Raw genomic sequence first — 11,798 nt, 5'->3', positions numbered from 1 at the left:
CAACAGACCGATATTATACTGGGCTCCACTGCCCTATCATGTTCCCTCCCCCTCTGTCATAATGCTTCTCTGAGGCCCTGACACCAAGGCACCATGCAGCCAGACCAGCTTCCACAGCTGCTGCTACAGCAGTCTAATACACTGCGGACGTAGCTAGGCTGGGGCAAGGCCATGCAGATGTGGTCTGAGTTTGGCAGTGGGCACATTGTATCATCTGCAATGTCACACATAATGTTAACCCTTACGGAACAACCACATGATTTCACATGTGAAAATGTCCATGTTTTGCACATGTAAAGTTTTACTTCGCATGTGAAATCATGTGGTTTTGGAACACTTAACATGTGATGATATTTCACGAGATTTCACAGGTGATGCCCTCTTCATCTGTATTCCTACACTGTACACTGTTAAAGTAAATCTCAGCTTTGTTAAAAAATACACTCAAGAAAAACAATTATATTTATCATAGTGATTCAGGAGTAACATTAAAACAAAACAATATGCCCCACCAACATTAGACAACTTTACAGAAAACCCTCACATTACTGAAATAAGTAAATTAAAGCAATGATGGGAGAATAGTTAGATTAGCTGATAACTGAAATTGCAGTGCAGAGGGCAACCTGTTGCTAAGGGCAGATATGTATTATAGGTATTGAATCTGTAGGGGACTTCAGTGAGCGCTACATACTTTGTGGCGCAGCAGAAAGATCAGCATACCTTAAATCCAGAGGTTGTGAGTTCAAGTCCCAGGTCGGATCATATTGAAAAGTCAGCACTAAGTGATCATGTTGAATAAAGATATTTACACTATTTTAGCTTAACAGTGTACCACTTACCTTAAAACACCCGTACCATTTACTTACTTCCCTTACAAAAGTTTCATGAGAACAACTGACCTCACGTGTCTCTTGTTTGTGAAAACAGCTATTTCACATGTGAAAATGTGATTTTCGCATTTTCACATATTATGTGAAATAGCTGTTTTCACATGTTGTGCTGAAATGTTCATGTGAAAACAAGAGACACATGTGAGGTCAGTTGTTCTCATGTGAAACCATATGTTCACATGTATGAAATGTTGAGCTCACAACCTGTTCACATGTGAGTAGGATAAAAGGTTTTTACCTCTCATGTGAATTGCAGATTTACATGTGAAAAACTTTCATGTGAAAACCTAACTCACGTGGAATTGCAGTTTCACATGTGAAAACACTCAAATATTGTCACGTGTAGTATATGGACACCTGCTCGTCGAACATCTCATTCCAAAATCATGGATATTAAAATGGAGTTGGTCCGCCTTTGCTGCTATAACAGCCTCCACTCTTCTGGGAAGGCTTTCCATTAGATGTTGGAACATTGCTGTGGTGACATGCTTCCTTTCAGCCGCAAGAGCATTAGTAAGGTTGGGCGATTAGGCCTGGTTCGCAGTCGGTGTTACAATTAGGGCTGTGGCGGTCACGAAATTTCGTCAGCCGGTGATTGTGAAGCAAATAACTGCCGTTCTCACGGTATTTGACCGTTAATTAACATAAACACATTTAGCATGTCCTGGCTTCCACAGCCTACAAGCCACTGATGCAGACCTTTGTAACATCTACATTTTAAAAAGTCTAATATATCTATGTTGTATAGCCTACACATTCACAATAAATCCATTATTTATTTTAGACAAGTCTAAAGAAGCATGATATGAAGAAAATGTAGTCTATTTCAGAAGAAATATGTTAGCTCCTGAAGTGGCTATATCAAATGGCTGTGGGCTACACTAGTTCATTTAGCAGACAAGATTTGCTTAGTATTCCGTGGCATTATTCTATATTATTTTATAGTATGAAGAAAACAATTGAACAAAGCTGAATAAAATATAAACATTTTCTCCAAACGATTTGCACATTCTATTCTGTGTTGAGCGGTTAACAAAGACATAGGTACCCCCTATAAAGTTAATTTAGAGTTATTAATGTAACTTTAGTTGTTCTACAAACTTTGGACTATGTTTTGTTTTGATTTTTAATAGATTGTAAGGCTGCATGATGAGACTCTGATGATGATTTTAAAATAGTTGCTTAAAAGGCATGAGCTCTGCTTTGTTTTTTTTGCGCAGGCTGTACACATTTCAATAGTCTCTCATTCACAATTTGACAAGCACTTGATAATTGCTCGAATTTCACAGCAGCATCCCATTTGTGTCGATAATGCACCCTAAAAAAATGCATGCCTTTTGCGGCCCGAAGCGCCTCTCACTCACCTGGCTCTCCATCACATGATCGGGTCTTTCTCACAGGCTACAAGTGAAGACAGACACATCAGGGAAACAACTGCATGCGTCCTTATCCAATTTTGAGGTGCATATCGAAGATATTGGAAGAGCTGTCCACATTTACTTTTTGTCAGCCAACAAGATGAGTAGGCCTAACGAACAGCAAAAGCACTAGCCTATGTAAATCTATTATCACCATAGTACAAAGGTCTATCTATTCTATTCTCTGCAGTAAATAAATATTCCAAACATAGTCTGGGACAGTTGTGGGATGCAATAGATCCCAAGTTAATACAGCCACTAGCATCAAAAAAACACTTTTTTGCACAATGTGGCTGACAACCTATCTGAACGTTTAGCTTAAAATGTTGACAAACTGTTAGGCTATTTCTTCACATTATAAGCGCAGCAATACACACATGGCAGTAGGCTATAATCGCAAATGTTGCATTAGCTGGAAAACACCATTATCAAAAGTGACCGCAAATGTGATTACTCATGTAATGCTTTTATTATAAAGGTGCATTTTATGGTGAAAGTTATCTTCCCCAAACTTGAACCTCACATGCTGCTTATGTATGTCAGTTAGGCTCTACACCCGTTATAAAGTGGATTAATGTCCTTAATTTTAAGTAGTTATTTGGCCACTTTAGTTGTGATACAAACCTTATCAAAACCTATAGGCCCATGGGCTAGACTACATGAGGTGTGCCACTATGATTTGAAAAAGTCGAAGGGAAAAAAAGCAGTTTCTTAAGCTGGACATTATTCACAAGTAATAATACATCATTCACAAGTGATAGGCTACTATTGTCACCCATCAGACTATTCTTGATTTAATCTTGTCTTTACATATACTAAATAATATATGTGTGACATTTGTTTTGATTTAGAATGGACCATTATCATGCACCTGTCTCGATACGAGGCAGCGGAAAACATACATGTCATCTATGTACTTAAGTAACGAATGGAGGACGCTTTTCCTGTCATGCCAGCCAGGTAGGCTATACTCCTGTTGTAAAGATAAACAATGTACTTAATATTATGAAAGTTGAGAAATAAATATAGTAGGCCTAGTCTATAGAAAGCTGATGGGATCCTCTTTTTAGTGGAGACCATCACTCTGTTTTCTCGCGCAATTCCATAGCCTATAGAAATGTTGCGCAACATGAGCTCCTGGGCACTCATGAAGTGTTTGATTAGATATTCGAAACATTTGCATTGATGTCAGAGTGATTAGAGGGACAATAGAGTGCTGAGTACCAGGCAGTTAGCAAGTTTGGTAGGCCACTAATGACCATCTGCATCATCAGAACTTGGAGAAGCGTAATTACATGACTAAACGGTCACGTGGAATTTGACTGCCTTCATGACTCGTAACCACCGGTGTGGTGGTAATACGCAGCAGACCTAGTTCCAATTCATCCCAAAGGTGTTCGATGGGGTTGAGGTCAGGGCTCTGTGCAGGCCAGTCAAGTTCTTCCACACTGATCTCGGCCATTGAAACCCATTTAATGACACTCCCGACAAACAGTTCTTGTGCGGACGTTGCTTGCAGAGGCAGTTTGGAACTCGGTAATGAGTATTGCGACCGAGGACAGACAATTTTTACGCGCTTCAGCACTCGGTTGTTCCGATCTGTGAGCTTGCGTGACCTACCACTTCGCGGCTGAGCCGTTGTTGCTCCTAAACTTTTGCCACTTCACAATAACAGCACTTACAGTTGACCGGGGCAGCTCTAGCAGGGCCAGAATTTTACGAACTGAGTTGTTGGAAAGGTGGCATCCAATGACGGTGCCACGTTGAAAATCACTGACTTCTTCAATAAGGCTATTCTACTGCCAATGTATGTCTATGGAGATTACATGGCTGTGTGCTGCCAGCAACGGGTGTGGCTGAAATAGCCAAATCCACTAATTTGAAGGGGTGTCCACATACTTTTGTATATATAGTGTATCACATGCTGAAATGTTGCATCCCCATGTTGTCACATTTATTTCACAGGAGATCATGTTGTCACATGGGCTCAAATGTTTTCACGTGTAGTTTCATGTTATCATTAACTTCACATAAGATCACAAAAAAATGTCCATAAGGGAATCTCCAAAAGGTAGCATATAGTCCAGAACACTCAGACTTGTGTTTGTGTGTGAGTGTCCGTGTGAACTTGTGAACGTGTGTGGTGCTGTATGCACTGCAGGGAGAGACATGGGCTGAGTGTGACTGAGTGTGTGTATTCCTTCACGTATTATTAACCTATGACTACAGCCTAGTTTTTAGAGAGTGGGAACCAGAGTGTCTTAGAAAGTGCAGGTCTAGCCTTGTTCTGTTGACGAAGGGGCGCACTTCAGAGGCTCCAGGACCCCCTGGCACCAGTCTCCCCAGTCCCCCAGACAGACTGGGAGCATCTGGGCTCCGTCAGCACCTCTGGCCCCCGCAGACTTTCGATCTATATGACGAGTCTGGGACAGGAGTGGACTGGATCAGGGGGAGGGAAAATAAGAGCCTTGGTGCCAAATACTGTCTGCAGTCTTGTGAGAAATACACTTTACCTATTAGAAGTTCTGTATGACTCAAGAAGATGCACTGTAGATATTGACCAATGTCTAGTGTCTTGTTTTTCTGTAATTCTATCAGTTTAATTATATTTTAAATTGGAGTGGGGGTATCTATGGCGTCTGGATGTAGTATACACGTCTGTCTGAATGTAGAGGTAGTCAATAACATTAGTGTATACAGTATTTATACTGTGTTGTAAAGTGTGTTACAAATTGGATTCCATGTTCATACAAATACTCATGCAGGTCTACTGTATGTCTCAAGCTCTGGACTCATCCAGAGATAATTGTTGATCAGTTATATGTGTTTGATTGGTGGAGCTGGTGTTTCCTCTTCCAGGAAAGCTTTCACTGACTAGTCATGATTAATTATTATCCATTGATAAGAAATACACCGGGCCCAATCAAACATGACAGCATGTGACAACTCAGTATCTTGAAAATGTTTGAGATATTTTATTTAAAATAATATAGATGTGATTATTTTATTATGATTGATGATTTATAATTAAGTCAACCTGCCATGGCACTACAAAAGCCTGTGGGTTGGAATTGGATCTGACACATACACAGCTCTGCGTGTTAGGTCATTTGTTGACGAAGGGCCAAATTCATTTATGGAACAGCAGTATTGGCAGGCCTGGACACTCTGCTAAAAAGCAACGATAATCACAGAGGTTTGGCGCGGTGTTGACGTTTATTGTCATGAATCTTGTCCTGGAGGCAAAACTGAGGAATTTCTCCTTAGATAGGCCAGCTGCGAAGGGAAAATTGGCTATAGTGTAAAAATGTATGGATTTTTTTTGTTGCTGCTTTTTTCAGGTTAGGTTTAAAATCAGATTTTACGCTAGCTGGTGACCACGAAAGCCTCCAGAACAAGATTCATGATGAAAAACGCTAACCTGCATGTGACAAGGACTCTTCAGGAAAGGCCCTTACAACGCAGGCTTTTGTTGGCCATCGCTCCGTTAGGTGGAGGCTAGAGGGAGACGTCTTCATAAGGCCATGAAGGATCGTTTTTTCTGTAGCGTGTAGACAATTTATGAGACATGTTCTTTTAGAGGATGTAAATTATAATGTTTTTACAGTGCCCTAGTTTTCTTGGGTGAATGGGGGGGGGGGGGGGGGGGGATTACATACTGGGTGCTGAGAAAGGTTTTAAGGCTGAACAGTACGATACAGGTAAGGGTCCAGGCACATCCTCTGGGGAGTTCAGGGATATAGGGTAAGAGTATTTTAACAATTTTGGAACTTCATATCGGTTGATAGAGGACCCTGTCTCAAGCTTCCTAATCACTGTTCAGGTTTCTTTAAAACACACTGTTAATGATCCTCATTGACAGTCAAACTGGTGCTGTCACCCCCCTAGGATGTACAGCTCTCAGACCCTGCCTGTTTATCACAGTGTCTCCCACTCAGTGTCGACTGTAAGACCATGGCTGGCAGACAGTTAGTGGTTTGTACAGCGGTTCTGACTGAAAATGGCACGCTTCCTGTTGCTTTGCAGCTGCCAGTTCTGCTACTTCCATTACTTTCTATAATATGCAGATGTTGTAACAACATTCCCAGACAAGGGGACTACAAGAACTGTGTGATTCATACAATGTTTCAGAGGCACGTCAATTTCTGAAGTGGCACAATTAAAGGGAGAAATACTGTACCAGGTTTTTCACAGGCGCTGAAATGTGGTTTTTTTTTTCTATGAGTGCTGTTTCATAAGGGTTCAGAAATCCACCCAATTTTTACAGCTCTTTTCCTGAGTTGAGCTGTTCTGTGAGTCTTTGTGTGGCAAACCTGTCGCGACCCTCAGCGGATATGGAAATGGGGGTAAGGTTTTATGGGCCAAAAGGAATGGACACAGTCAAGCTCAGGGGGCATGAATATTGGATGTTATTTCTGGTCTCTTTTTATGTAATCCATTGCCAATACATTATTAATAGATGATATCATATCCAGAACTAGTGGACAAAGCACTACTGAGGGGTACTATGAAGGGAGTTCTATGTGTCAGAGTATGGCATAAAAATGCAGTTGAAGTGATATTATTTTATCACTGTCGTCTCTCACTTTCTGACCTGGGTTTCTGTACTATGACTGTTCTTGGTTGAGTGTGCTTTATGGAAGACAAATATAGTAAATCCTGCATATGTGGGTCTGTAATACACTAGATCATTAATATAGTATCAAATGACACCCAAATACAAGTTTAATGGATTTTTTACCATTAGGATACTTTGCTATTCCACACTGAATTAAGTAGATATATTTCTGCTGACCTAACTTTATCTATTTTTTCAAGTAGACTGGATTGCAGATAGACAGACCAATGGTCACCCATGTGAACACATGATTTTATGTAAAGTTAATGTGATAACATGACAACATGTGAAGCAACATGTAAAAACAACATGTGAAAACATGATCTTGTGAATTTTTTTACACCATGGGGATGCAACATTTCAACGTTTCTCAGAATGTTGTGCCATGGTACACTGGAGGTTTGTGTCTAGTTGCGGTGAAAATACAATAAATCTACAACCAGTTACTGTGTTTTAACACCTAAATGAAGGTGTTAATGTTAAAGGAGAGTATGCTGCTGTATGTTGATTAGTCGCGACTCAGCCTCACTTAGGATTTTAACTCACAATCTCTTGGTTGTTAGCTACCTGAAGTTCCTCCTGCGCCCCCATGTCTGTACATTTATTGCCAAGAATATGTTTCTGCACTTTGCCCGAAAGCTACAGTAAAAATAAAGTAAATATATACGATAACTTGAAGGTGTTATTTTTATAGAATGACAGTATGCTGCTGTATTCTGATTTCAATTACTGTACAATCTTCTAAAATGTTGCGCTGTGACCACACTTGGGACTCAGCCTTACCTGGGATTTGAACTCACAACCTCTTATCAACCTGAAATTCCCTGCTATAGTAACAGATTGTAAAAGAGATATGGCCACAGAGTTATTGGCAAGAATGCATTTCTGCACTATGCTGAAAGCTGCCCAGAATCAAGTAAATAATTGTACAATTATCACCACCAGCGTAACACCAACGTAAAACTAACAGTGCTCAAAGACACTTGATGAGCAGTGGTATTCAAACTTTTTCAGCGGGGACCTGTCACGTCTACTCCCACTCCCGCTCTCCGGCTCTCGACATCGCCGGTCTACTAACCACCGGTCCTGGCAACCCATCATTACGCATACCTGGCAAACTTCACAGAGAGCTCCAAGGTTGCCACGGTCATTTCCCTGCTGACCGGACGGGCATCGGAGTGGGGTACAACCACCTGGGAGAGAAGAGAAGAGGAGCTGGGTTTGTATGAGAGGTTCCTGGCATTGTTCAGGACAGTCTTCGATCATCCTCCAGAGGGTAGAAAGGGAGGAGAGCTACTTTTCCAGCTCCGGCAGGATGGCCAAACTGCTGCTCAGTGCGCCCTCACCTTTCACACTGGCAGCCTGAGGTGGATGGATTGAGCCGGCGCTCTGTACTCTATTCCACAGTGGTGTGCGCGAGGAGGTCCAGATGGAGTTGGCATGACGGGATGACAACGTATCCTTGGAGGCTCTCATCTCGATGACCATCCATCTGGATAACCTTCTTTGGGAGCGCCGGTGTCCACCTCGCCACTCGCCTCCCTCCTTTGGCTGTCCCGAGGCAGAGCCTGAACCCATGGAGGTAGGGGCCACACACCTCTCCGTGACAGAGCAACGTCGCCAGAGACAGCTGGGGCTCTGTCTCTATTGCGGCCAGGAGGAGCACCAGCTTCAGCGGTGTCCGGTGCGCCCTAACCCAGGGTCCACTAGAGCAGAGGGACAGCCCAGTGACCTTACATCTCCAAGGGTAGGCGTGAGTATTCCATTATCATCGTTTTCCGCCAAACCCTTTATGGTTCCTATTTCACTGGCTGGCTGTCCCTCAAGTGTGGTCTCTACAGCTCTAGTGGACTCTGGTGCCGCTGGGAACTTAATCGACCAGGCCCTCGCCTCCTCCTTGAACTTAACTTCATACCCTGCTCTTCTCTCCTTTTCCTGTCCATGACTTAGATATGCGACCATTGGCACAATTACGAGCATCACCGCACCACTCACCCTCACTGTGGGACCCATACACCAGGAAAGCCTCCCCTTCATCACCACCATACCCGTACACAAGGTAATCCTCCAACTTCCATGGCTCCAGCGTCACAACGCCACCATATCATGGTCGAGCATGAAAATCACCACCTGGAACTGGGCTTTCGGAGGACCTGCTTCCCCATACCCTGTGGTTCCACGCCGGTTGAGAGTCCTGTAAGTGCCCACCAGCCCATCAATCGGTCCTCCCGTATCGTTGGCCCCGTGTTTTGGGACATAGATATGGACATCCACCAGGCTCTGGAGATTGAACCCGCTCCTGCCACCTGCCCTCCAGAACGCATCTACGTCCCCACGGGGGTGAGAGATCGGCTGTTGACCTGGGCACATACATCCCTTGCCGCTGGACACCCAGGTATCACCCGCACCATCCAATCCCTCTCCAAGAATTACTGGTGGCCCAGCTTGGCGCAGCACGTCGCCCACTATGTCAACTCATGCTCCATATGTACCTAATCCAAATCTCCCCGGCATGCTCCAGCAGGGAAACTCCTTCCCGTGCCTCAGCAGCCTCGGTCCCATCTGTCCATAGATTTTGTTACTGATCTTCCCCTGTCTGATGGTTTCACCACTGTTATGGTTGTTGTGGACAGATTTTCCGAATTTTATCCCCCTCTCTGGTCTCCCTACCGTTCTCCAGGTCGCTGAGGCACTGTTACAGCAGGTCTTCCGACAGTGACTAGACAACAGAATCGATAATAGACAGAAGCAGCAGCCTATGTGGCATTGTGGTGTGTGCGTAGGTGTGTGTTGGGATGTCAGTGAAAGTACTGCATGTGTGTATGCAGGGTCAGTGGAAGAGACTTAATGCAAAAAAGGGTCAACTCAGGTAGTAATTTGATTAGCTATTTAGCAGTCTTGTTTAGTAGTCATGGCTTGAGGGTAGAAGCTGTTCAGGGTTCTGTTGGTTCCAGACTTGGTGCACTGGTACCGCTTGCCTTGCGGTAGCAGAGAGAATAGTCTATGGCTTGGGTAGCTGGAGTCTTTGACAATATCGTCTGACACTGCCTGGTATAGAGGTCTTGGATGGCAGGGAGCTTGGCTCCAGTGATGTACTGGGCCGTACTCACCGCCCTCTGTAACACCTTGCAGTCGCATGCTTTGCAGTTGCTGTACCAAGTGGTGATGCAACCAGTCAATATGCTCTCAATGGTGCAGCTGTACAACTTTTTGAGGCTCTGAGGGCCAATGCCAAATCTTTTCAGCCTCCTGAGGGGGAAGAGGCACTGATGTGCCCTCTTCACAACTGTATGTGTGGGCCATGTTAATCCCTTAGTGATGTGGACACCGACGAACTTGAAGCTCTCAATCCGCTCCGCTGTGGCCCCATCGACGTGGATGGGAGGCGTGCTCGCCACACTCTGTTTCCTGTAGTCCACAATCAGCTCCTTTGAATACCACTGACATAGGGTATAGAGTACCAGTCCACACACACCAACACAGTCATGAAAAAGGTACGACAATGCCTTAGGAGGCTGAAAATATTTGGCTGCACCATTGAGAGCATCTTGACTGGCTGCATCAATGGTTGGTATGGCAACTGCTTGGCATCTGACCACAAGACGCTACAGAGGGTAGTGCGTATGGCCCGGTACATCACTGGGGCCGAGCTCCCTGCCATCCAAGACCTCTATACCAGGCGGTGTAAAAGAAAAATTGTCTAAAGACTCCAGCCACCCAAGTCATAGACTGTTCTCTCTGCTGTTGAATGGCAAGCAGTACCGATGCACCAAGTCTGGAACCAACAGGACCTTTAACAGCTTCTACCCTCAAGCCATAAACTGCTAAATAGTTAACCAAATAGCTACCCAGACTATCTGCATTGACCCTTTTTGCTCATTACATACGCTGCTGCTGTTTATTATCTATCATGTTGCCTAGTCACTTTACCCCGACCTAAATGTACATATCTACCTCAATTACCTAGTACCCCTGCACATGGACTCGGTACTGGTACCCTGTGTATATAGCCAAGGTACTGTTACTCATTGTGTATTTATTCCTCATGTTATTATCTTTCAAGAATTTTTCAATTGTTCTCTGCGTTTTTGGGAAGAGCCTGTAAGTAAGCATTTCACTGTTAGTCTACACCTGTTGTTTACGAAGCATGTGACAAATACAATTTAATTGATTGATTGATAGAATAATACTGTGAACTTGTGAAAATGATGATAATGCCCTTTTAGTGTAAGAGCTGTTTGAAAAGACCGCCTGAAATTTCAGCCTGTTTTGGTATGATGGAGTTTTTTGGCCTGCCTGGTGACATCACCAGGTGGTAAATTAATGAATAGACCAATAACAGTTTTCCCCGCCCAACTCCAACCACTCCCAGGAAAATTCTTGCTTGAGAAATGTATCTTTGCTAAGAAGCTGTTTTTGTTTCTTTTTGACCATATTAATTGAAAACAATCACAGTAAGATAAAAACAGCTGCATTGGACCTTTTAATTTTACTTCTGAATCACAATGATAAATACTAGTTTTTCTTGAGTGTATTTTTTTTACAAAACTGAGATTTAGTTTGAAATCAAAGTGTAGGAATACAGGTGAAATCAGTCATTGACATATACATGGTGGCGTAGCAGGAAGAATGCTGGAATTCCGTGAACCAAGAGGTTGTGAGTTCAAATCCCAGGTTGAATAATAATTACTGTATAAATGAACATCTTGATATTGTACACATGAGGCTACAAAGCCATTACATCAGTACCCCTGAAAGTGAACATATAAGCACCTGAATATGTGTAAGGTAATATTCTCTTTTAAGGTCAGTTTGAATTGTTTTTCCTCATGGGAAACTGTGGATTGATAAAGACCGAACAAAACCCCT

The sequence above is a fragment of the Salmo salar genome, chromosome 18 (genome assembly GCF_965601325.2).
Source record: "Salmo salar chromosome 18, fSalSal1, whole genome shotgun sequence".
Lineage (NCBI taxonomy): Eukaryota > Metazoa > Chordata > Actinopteri > Salmoniformes > Salmonidae > Salmo > Salmo salar.
Note: the sequence above shows the minus strand (reverse complement) of the source record.